Raw genomic sequence first — 11,076 nt, forward strand, 5'->3', positions numbered from 1 at the left:
TATCTTGAGGGTGCCGAATTCAAAAATCCCATTATTTTTGCTGACTTGATTCTAGCTTTTGAGATAATTCAACCATGAAAATAATGCATTTCCCCAATGCGACTTGTGGGCGATAAATGCAATAGCTTTTGGTCTGTCGTTATCAGTACCTTAGGTATGGAAGTAGTCCATATAATTATTTTCTATAGCATTGTAAGCCTACAAATTGATATACAAGTGTCTTTTTGAAGCCAGAATTCTATAATAATTAACTATTAAATATCTCAGAAACTAGAGCCAATCTGGCAAAACTGAAGTCATATTCTTAATTAACACCATAAACTTAAGCACGGTGGTGACTCAGTGGTTAGCATGGTTGCTTTGCAGCACTGGGGTCCTTGGTTCAAATCCCACCAAGAAAAACATCTGCAAGGAGTTTGTATGTTCTCCCCGTGTTTGTGTGGGTTTCCTCCAAGTTCTCCGGTTTCCTTCCATACTCCAAAGACATACTGATAGGGAATCTAGATTGTGAGCCCCAATGGAGACAGTGGCATTATTGTCTGACCAGCTGTGGAATTAATGGCGCTATATAAGTGAGTAAAATAAATAAAATATAAAACCATTCAGACATTGTTGGCACAAAATCACTGTTTTAATCAGTGTTAACTTTTGTGGGAAAATGCTCTGAATATGCAGCTCTACATACAACTTGGGCATCTTCTTTGTAGGCACATGGCAAGTGCAGTGTATGGTCGGGGCTAGTTCGGACACATTCCAATGATTAGCTAAGACAGGCCCCTTCTGTCTAAACTATTGAGGCAAGTCAGCCAGCCTCCTGCACACACAGCTCTTATCTCCAGTGTCATCCACAGGGCTAGAAGTGGATATTCTGGGACCTGTGACTGGGGAGAACACCTTGAAGCAAAGTATGTTCTTACACACATTTAAAGAGATTTAGCTACTAAATACACTTAATCACTTATCCACAAGTGTATGATCGAGGGGTGGTCCGACAGCAAAGACCCCCTGGGTCAATGGAGCAGAAGTGTACATGTGGCACCAGCACTCCACTTACCTCTGGGGTTGATGTTACAGTTTGGCCATTTTACAGGGCATGTGAACAGTTGCAGGAACCCCATTCACATGCATGGAATTCATGACATGGATTTCATGCCGAAATCTACACGAAATCTGACATGTGAGAACATCTCAAATTCCCCTTATAGGGTAAGCAGGTTCTTCGCGTACATCTGATTAGAAGATCTGCAGACGAGGTGAAAATACTTGTTCTACAGATCAGCAGATTGGATCTGACACACCCAGAAAAGTAAAGTAGCTGCATGTTCCCCAGCAGTGAGGTCTATGGTGTGCATGAGGATCCCTCCTAAAAGTATATAGTATTTGCTACCTTGTAGATAACCGTAGAGGTAATTTGGAAAGAGGTTACAGTTCTATTAATTAACATATCTACCCATGTAGCAGCAGAAAAGCTGACTAATCGCCACAGTACACACACAGCACATACGCTGTCTTATCAGGATCTGCAGGCTTGCTATGCCAGGCAATGTCTTACCATATGTACCAGAAAGGAAACGCTATGCCACACCTAACTGCATGTCCCTTTATTTCTGCGCTGAAGCAGCCGCAGGGTCTTCCCTCCAGAGCAGCAGCGACAGCGAGAGGTCAACCAGCCGGGAGCTTCTCACAACTTCACTTTGATGCTGTTTCCCCCACTTCAGTCAACTTCCTGCAGGTTACTTTCTTTCCTCTTTTTACTTAACAGAAAGTCACTTGTCAGCTACTCAAAGACAGATAGTGGGCACTGGCATCCATACCGCCGTACAAGGAAGCGGATGGACAGAGAAAAAAAAAAATGCAATAAAAATATATGATACAATAAATGGCTGGAATGGAATGCCACCGATGGACGGTTCAGATAAAGGCAGTAAATACCACAGTAACAGCACTAGAGGTGTAATACAAGCACCGCTGCAAAGGCCCAGACATAACGCGCAAATGTCCACGTTTTCAGAAGAGGAGGCCACGAAGCAGGATCCCACAGATGATGGGGTGCGAACACACTTCCGATGCAAGCCCTCACCAACAGTTAACCAGGGAGGACACCGTAAAACCACAGCAAACATGGGAGACAAGGCTTAAGGCTATGTGCCCACGTTGCAGAAATGAAGCAGAAAATTTCTGCATGTCCTTTCCCGGAAAAACGCTTGCGGCATTTGGCAGGCGTTTTAGAAGCATTTGGGACATGCAGAATTGCCTTGCGTTTTTTATTGCATTGACAAGGCAATTCCGCATGCGTAAACGCAAAATTAATAGACATGCTGTGGATTTTTGAGCGCATCAAAAACGCGGCGGAAAAAAAAAATCGGCAGCATGGGCATTGAAATTGCTGATTCTCATTGGGGACGGATTAACAAGCGCTTCACAAGCGTTTATCTGCGGAAATTGAGCAGCATATACACTTGTAAAACGCTACGTGGGCACATACCCTAAGGCTATGTTCACACATTGTGTTTTTTTCATTGTTTTTTTTCCTGCAGCAAAACCTGATCTCTTGCCAGGAGGAGGTTTGATCAGGATTTTTCGCTGCACTTTTTTCACTGTCCTTTTGTCTCTTTATGCATGTACATAAAGTTCAGTGAAAGAAAAAATAAGAAAAAAAAATGTAATAAAAAAAATGGTATTTTGGTTTTGCCACAAAAAAAAAAAAAACACAAAATCCTGAACAAATAAAAAACAAGCTGTGTGCATGAGATTTCTGGGATCTCAGACTTTGCTGGTACTGTAAAACGCAGCTGAAAATATGCAAAGTGTGAAAATAGCCTAAGGCTATCAATGCAATTCAAAAGGAAAGGCTGTTATGTATTCCTGGGCTGCATTCAAGCCCACCCTTGTCTTTTTTTTTGAGCAGATACTCTCCAAAAATCCATCTCAAAAACTCTTCCAATTCACTCCTATGGGAACCCCAGATGCTATTATGACACGTTTTGGGAGGGTTCACACCCCCCACTGAAGAGACCCCCCACTGAAGAGGTTTTGAAAGACTCCTTGTGTGAAAAAGAAAGTGCATATCACTTACACTGTGTTCAGAATTATTAGGCAAATGGTATTTTAGAGGATTATTTTTATTATTGATCAACAACTATATTATCAATCAACCCAAAAGACTCAAATATCCAACCTTAATATTTTTGGAAGTTGGAGTGTTTTTTTTTTAGATTTGGCTATCTTAGGAGGATCTGTTTGTGCAGGTAACTATTACTGTGCCAAATTATTAGGCAACTTAATAAAAACCAAATATAATCCCATCTCACTTGTTTATTTTCACAAGGTAAACCAATATCAGTGCACAACATTTAGAAATAAACATTTCTGACATGCAAAAAACAAAAAAATTAGTGATCAATATAGCCACCTTTCTTTATGATGACACTCAACAGCCTTCCATTCATAGATTCTGTCAGTTGCTTGATCTGTTTTCAATCAACATTGCGTGCAGCAGCCACCACAGCCTCCCAGACACTGTTCCGAGAGGTGTACTGTTTTCCCTCCCTGTAGATCTCACATTTTATGATGGACCACAGGTTCTCTATGGGGTTCAGATCAGGTGAACAAGGGGGCCAGGTCATTATTTTTTCTTCTTTTAGACCTTTACTGGCCAGCCATGCTGTGGAGTAGTTGGATGCATGTGATGGAGCATTGTCTTGCATGAGTATCATGTTTTTCTTGAACGATACCGACTTCTTCCTGTACCACTGCTTGAAGAAGTTGTCTTCCAGAAACTGGCAGTAGGTCTGGGAGTTGAGCTTCACTCCATCCTCAACCCAAAAAGGTCCCACAAGGTCATCTTTGATTATACCAGCCCATACCAGTACCCCACCTCCACCTTGCTGGTGTCTGAGTCGGAGTGGAGCTCTCTGTCCTTTACTGATCCAGCCTCTGGCCCATCCATCTGGCCCATCAAGAGTCACTCATTTCATCAGTCCATAAAACCTTTGAAAAATCAGTCTTAAGATATTTCTTGGCCCATTCTTGACGTTTTATCTTATGTTTTTTGTTCAAAGGTGGGCGTTTTTCAGCCTTCCTTACCTTGGCCATGTCCCTGAGTATCGCACACCTTGTGCTTTTTGATACTCCAGTAACGTTGCAGCTCTGAAATATGACAAAACTGGTGGCGAATGGCATCTTGGCAGCTTCACGCTTGATTTTCCTCAATTCATGGGCAGTTATTTTGGGCCTTTTTTGGCCAACACGCTTCTTGCGACCCTCTTGGCTATTTGCCATGAAACGCTTGATTGTTCGGTGATCACGCTTCAAAAGTTTGGAGATTTTAAGACTGCTGCATTCCTCTGCAAGACATCTCACAATTTTGGACTTTTCAGAGCCCGTCAAATCTCTCTTCTGACCCATTTTGCCAAAGGAAAGGAAGTTGCCTAATAATTAAGCACACCTTATATAGGGTGTTGATGTCATTAGTCAACACCCCTCCTCATTACAGAGATGCACATCACCAGATTTACTTAATTGGTAGTTGGCTCTCAAGCCTATGCAGCTTGGAGTAGGACAACATGTATAAAAAGTATAATGTGATCAAAATACTCATTTGCATAATAATTCTGCACACAGTGTAGTTAAAATGGATCCTGAAGGAAACCTCTCCAAACTAGGCAGTATCCAATCAAAATGCTGCAGACTTATGATCCCCCCAGCACATGCACTCTGCACTGTGAGGATTCACTGGTTTCTGAGCCGGGCTGGGCCCGGCGGGTACGTATGCATTATACATACTCCTGGCCAGAGCCCAACTAGTGGATGGGCCTAACTCCATACACTTGTGTATAGCAAGGCAGCGCGTACTGGACGGCCATGTCACTAAATGGCCGCATTGTCGCCCACTAGTCGGTCTCTGGCGGGGAGTATACATACGTGCGTACGTACTTCTTTAAAAGGGAATCTGTCACCCCCTGGGACTTATATGACCTCTAATATGGGCATACAGGTGATAGAAATGTAAATCTATACCCATCACCTGTATGCCTCATATTAGAGGTCTTGTTGGTGTGAAATGTATTTATTCACTGAAGTTTCTGATGTGTTCCAGTCCCGGGGACTGGAAGTAATCCCCGCCTACTGTGGTAATTATAACGTTTCCCCCCTCCTATCCATGTGACAGTGCCCTGTGATGTGCAGTCGCCGTGGCCAGATCCCGCACACTTCACTTTTTACAGAAGGTGCACTTGTACTGTGTACTATGCAGTCATAGTACTGCATGGATCTTGTGCGCAGGCACCGAGGGAGGCGGTGACTCGCCTGGATGCAGATACAGTTGAAAGCGATCAGCTCTCCCCCTATCATTCTCCTTCTGCGTCTGACGCCACAGCGCACAATGACGTCACTATTTCATGCCCGTTGTGCAGAGCAGTGAATAGCTTGAGAACACAAGCTATGTAGACCAAAGCAGGAGGGGAATGAGGAGAGGCGAGTATTTTATTTTTTTAATGTAGGTCCCATTATTGTACTGTATGGCAGACTACACAGGGGCCATTATACTGCATGGAGGACTATGCGGGGGGCATTATACCGTATGGAGGACTATGTGGAGCCCACAGTTGGGGGCTCACCATACTTTGCCAGGGAGGTTAAGAGGGGGGTACAATAGGGTCCTCATGCGTGTGGGGGAGGTACGGTGGAAGAATTCACTGTAGAGGAATCATACTGTGTTTCGAGGAACTTTTATTGCCACCATACTTTACGGAGGCAATGAAATGGCAATCTAGGGGCTTCAACAGGAACAAAATTACTTTGTAAGGGTCGACTCCATCGATAATGGTTTTTTTGGGGTTTTTTTTTTTTGGGGGGGGGCTAACTTCTGCTATGGGGCCCCATGGTTTCTATGTATGTCCCTGCCTGTGAGGAAATACACATGACTAGCGGATTGGGTATCTCCGGTATGAGTGGTGACAGTTTCCACACATACTGTAGACACTGACATGTAGACCTATTCAAATGACTGTGTCCGTGCACATGTCAGAGTGTTTCCACGGACTGTGTGTCCATGTGCTCCACACGGAGACAAGTCCGTTTTTCTGCAGATAAAAGGTCTGCAAAATGTACCACACAGATGACATCCGTGTGTCATCCGTGTGACACGTACCGGCACCTGGGAAGCAGCGCTACAGTTAGCACTGTTCCCAAGTGCCAGGTGCTGAACGCTGCCCTCATCATGGTTACCTGCCAGCTCTCCGATCAGAAACAGCTGGGACAGTGATGATGGGTAGAATGAGCCGCTCCGGAGCTGCAGCTCAGGAGAGGTGTCCTGTCACTCATTGAGCGCAGCTCCAGAGCCGCTCGTTCTCCCTGGCTCCTCTGCAGCAGCGGTCACATGGATTACAGCAGAGGATACCTAGGAGAGGTGATTACATGGATTTTATCATTTTATTCTTATTTTTACAGGTGGGGACACTGCAGAAGCAGACACTACTACCCTTATCACGGTCCCTGCTGGTGCTGATCACAGTGCTGGCAGCGAACCATGGTGAGGACAGTGTTCAGCACCAGCGCTTGGGAACAGAGCTAACTGTTACCGGAGATAAGAGGAAGTATGAAACTGGCCTTAGAAGATCCCTATTCAGCGCAGTTCAGCATGGTCGTCCTACTGAGGTTTCATTGCATTTTCTTCACGGTAATACGTAGAATAGACACAAAAATGTGACTTGGAGCGGCAGCTGCTAAAGTCAAATATGGTTATATCACTGCTACTATTTTCAGCCACTAATTCAAATTAACACATTCACAAGTGTGATTTCTGTTACTAAGTGAAAAACAATTCAACTTTGTTTCACACTTTGACAAAATGCATTTTCATGAGCATCTTCCCATCTGAGCCGGCCATGGTCATGGTATTTAATATAAGAAATGGGTCATACCACAGTTCTACAAAAAGGCTGAACTGTGTACAGTCCAGAGATTTGGTTGTGGGGCCAGAGTATATCACTCCAGAAGCACATGTATCCGCACATACGTGTTGTATCACATGTGTCAGAAGATCCATACTGTATCACATGCAAGCAGGCTCATCTAGTCTAAAGGGACCCGCATTATGTTTTTGTATTTATTGCCCCTTCCTCCATAAAAATATACACACGAAGAAGCCCCAAATGCCTCCGAACTCCATAAGGATCTGCATCTCAGTCCAGTCTAAACCAGATGAAAGTAGACACCAATTCACAATGATATGGAAATATTTCTGGGAAGTTATTTCCTTTTCAAAACTGGTTTTACAGCAGAGAAATCAAGGTAAGGAGGGTGTGAGATAAGAGGGATCAAAATGAGTGGGATGTCAAACCTAAAAACTGCAGTTATCTTTGCAGGTAGATGAGACCATTGTAGGGTGCCAGAGCTATAGACTGCCCCCCCCCCCCCCGACAGATGAGACAGTCACGGGGTGCCAGAGCTATAGACTGCCCCCCCCCCCCCGACAGATGAGACAGTCACGGGGTGCCAGAGCAGTAGACTGCCCCCCCCCCCTCCCGACAGATGAGACAGTCACGGGGTGCCAGAGCAGTAGACTGCCCCCCCCCCCCTCCCGACAGATGAGACAGTCACGGGGTGCCAGAGCAGTAGACTGCCCCCCCCCCCCTCCCGACAGATGAGACAGTCACGGGGTGCCAGAGCAGTAGACTGCCCCCCCCCAAAAGATGAGACAGTCACAGGGTGCCAGAGCAGTAGACTGCCCCCCCCCCCTCCCGACAGATGAGACAGTCACGGGGTGCCAGAGCAGTAGACTGCCCCCCCCCCCCTCCCGACAGATGAGACAGTCACGGGGTGCCAGAGCAGTAGACTGCCCCCCCCCCCCCCTCCCGACAGATGAGACAGTCACGGGGTGCCAGAGCAGTAGACTGCCCCTCCCGACAGATGAGACAGTCACGGGGTGCCAGAGCAGTAGACTGCCCCCCCCCCCCTCCCGACAGATGAGACAGTCACGGGGTGCCAGAGCAGTAGACTGCCCCCCCCCTCCCGACAGATGAGACAGTCACGGGGTGCCAGAGCAGTAGACTGCCCCCCCCCCCCGACAGATGAGACAGTCACGGGGTGCCAGAGCAGTAGACTGCCCCCCCCCCCTCCCGATGAGACAGTCACGGGGTGCCAGAGCAGTAGACTGCCCCCCCCCCCCCTCCCGACAGATGAGACAGTCACGGGGTGCCAGAGCAGTAGACTGCCCCCCCCCCCCTCCCGACAGATGAGACAGTCACGGGGTGCCAGAGCAGTAGACTGCCCCCCCCCCCCCTCCCGACAGATGAGACAGTCACGGGGTGCCAGAGCAGTAGACTGCCCCCCCCCCCTCCCGACAGATGAGACAGTCACGGGGTGCCAGAGCAGTAGACTGCCCCCCCCCCCTCCCGACAGATGAGACAGTCACGGGGTGCCAGAGCAGTAGACTGCCCCCCCCCCCTCCCGACAGATGAGACAGTCACGGGGTGCCAGAGCAGTAGACTGCCCCCCCCCCCCGACAGATGAGACAGTCACGGGGTGCCAGAGCAGTAGACTGCCCCCCCCCCCCCCGACAGATGAGACAGTCACGGGGTGCCAGAGCAGTAGACTGCCCCCCCCCCCCCGACAGATGAGACAGTCACGGGGTGCCAGAGCAGTAGACTGCCCCCCCCCCCCCCCCGACAGATGAGACAGTCACGGGGTGCCAGAGCAGTAGACTGCCCCCCCCCCCCCCGACAGATGAGACAGTCACGGGGTGCCAGAGCAGTAGACTGCCCCCCCCCCAAAAGATGAGACAGTCACAGGGTGCCAGAGCAGTAGACTGCCCCCCCCCCCCGACAGATGAGACAGTCACGGGGTGCCAGAGCAGTAGACTGCCCCCCCCCCCTCCCGACAGATGAGACAGTCACGGGGTGCCAGAGCAGTAGACTGCCCCCCCCCCCCCCGACAGATGAGACAGTCACGGGGTGCCAGAGCAGTAGACTGCCCCCCCCCCAAAAGATGAGACAGTCACAGGGTGCCAGAGCAGTAGACTGCCCCCCCCCCCCCCCCGACAGATGAGACAGTCACGGGGTGCCAGAGCAGTAGACTGCCCCCCCCCCCCCTCCCGACAGATGAGACAGTCACGGGGTGCCAGAGCAGTAGACTGCCCCCCCCCCCCTCCCGACAGATGAGACAGTCACGGGGTGCCAGAGCAGTAGACTGCCCCCCCCCCCCCCGACAGATGAGACAGTCACGGGGTGCCAGAGCAGTAGACTGCCCCCCCCCCCCCCCGACAGATGAGACAGTCACGGGGTGCCAGAGCAGTAGACTGCCCCCCCCCCCCTCCCGACAGATGAGACAGTCACGGGGTGCCAGAGCAGTAGACTGCCCCCCCCCCCCTCCCGACAGATGAGACAGTCACGGGGTGCCAGAGCAGTAGACTGCCCCCCCCCCCGACAGATGAGACAGTCACGGGGTGCCAGAGCAGTAGACTGCCCCCCCCCCCCGACAGATGAGACAGTCACGGGGTGCCAGAGCAGTAGACTGCCCCCCCCCCCCGACAGATGAGACAGTCACGGGGTGCCAGAGCAGTAGACTGCCCCCCCCCCCCCCGACAGATGAGACAGTCACGGGGTGCCAGAGCAGTAGACTGCCCCCCCCCCCCTCCCGACAGATGAGACAGTCACGGGGTGCCAGAGCAGTAGACTGCCCCCCCCCCCCTCCCGACAGATGAGACAGTCACGGGGTGCCAGAGCAGTAGACTGCCCCCCCCCCCCCTCCCGACAGATGAGACAGTCACGGGGTGCCAGAGCAGTAGACTGCCCCCCCCCCCCTCCCGACAGATGAGACAGTCACGGGGTGCCAGAGCAGTAGACTGCCCCCCCCCCCGACAGATGAGACAGTCACGGGGTGCCAGAGCAGTAGACTGCCCCCCCCCCCCGACAGATGAGACAGTCACGGGGTGCCAGAGCAGTAGACTGCCCCCCCCCCCCCCGACAGATGAGACAGTCACGGGGTGCCAGAGCAGTAGACTGCCCCCCCCCCCCCCGACAGATGAGACAGTCACGGGGTGCCAGAGCAGTAGACTGCCCCCCCCCAAAAGATGAGACAGTCACAGGGTGCCAGAGCAGTAGACTGTCCCCCCCCCCCCCGACAGATGAGACAGTCACGGGGTGCCAGAGCAGTAGACTGCCCCCCCCCCAAAAGATGAGACAGTCACGGGGTGCCAGAGCAGTAGACTGCCCCCCCCCCCAAAAGATGAGAGTCACGGGGTGCCAGAGCAGTAGACTGCCCCCCCCCCAACAGATGAGACAGTCACGGGGTGCCAGAGCAGTAGACTGCCCCCCCCCCCAAAAGATGAGAGTCACGGGGTGCCAGAGCAGTAGACTGCCCCCCCCCCAACAGATGAGACAGTCGCAGAGTTGTCAGAACTACAGACTGCCCCCCTGACATTTGAGACAGTTACAGGGGTGCCTGGTGTGAATCAGTGTTATGGGAGAAGAGTCCATGCAGAATTTGTGGCATCCAGTCCTGGTAGATGGGCTACTGTTATGTAAGGAGGTTGTGGGCTGGCGGAGGCTTGGAGGGGGTCACAGATACGGTCCGCGGTGACATCATTCCCGGATTAATCCAATGTCATTAAAATTCAGGGAAGAGAAAGGAAAACACTACAGAAAATGGGGGAAGCGAAGATGTGCAGAGCAAGAACAAGCGGTATGGGGGCAGCAGGGGGGATAATCCGAGTAATTAGAGGTCATCCCCCAGAAAGTAGTCGTATGTGATACATCACCAGGACAGAGATTTCATGTTATATCGATGTGTCACCCCGATCATGAGTAACAGATAAATAGCCTCTGAACTGGCTGATACCAGGGAGCAATAGAGAACAAGTCACCTGTGCAGTCTCTTTAAATGAAAGACAACGCAAACTACAAAGCGCCAATAAGTGAGGAGTCACACTGGGCACCATGAGGGGTGAGAGAGAACTTGTGCCCAGCAGATCACTGTTATGGGGGTCCTGACCCCACATCTGCAAAGCAAAGACCCCCAGCCCGGGTATACGTACCAGCCCGCAGCCGACCTGCAGTGAGGAGCTGGCAGCGCCGC

At 50.5% G+C, this 11,076-nt stretch overlaps 1 protein-coding gene across 5 annotated transcripts in view; it reads right to left on the reverse strand.

The window, feature by feature from the left end:
- TAOK3 (TAO kinase 3) overlaps positions 1–11,076 on the reverse strand; it is a 203,266-nt gene that overhangs the window by 191,606 nt on the left and 584 nt on the right. The window contains exon 1 of one of the 5 annotated variants that reach the window (XM_073676390.1): positions 11,036–11,071. The exons of 3 other annotated variants lie outside the window; for them this stretch is intronic. The gene's annotated coding sequence lies outside the window, so the exon portion shown is untranslated. Of the gene's footprint in view, positions 1–1,552; positions 1,572–11,035; positions 11,072–11,076 lie in introns of those variants that run through there. One more of the 5 variants, XM_073676392.1, reaches the window with a different exon arrangement.

Source organism: Phyllobates terribilis, unplaced genomic scaffold, assembly GCF_046119375.1.
Source record: "Phyllobates terribilis strain yellow unplaced genomic scaffold, ASM4611937v1 Scaffold_1__5_contigs__length_1240528914, whole genome shotgun sequence".
Classification (NCBI taxonomy): domain Eukaryota; kingdom Metazoa; phylum Chordata; class Amphibia; order Anura; family Dendrobatidae; genus Phyllobates; species Phyllobates terribilis.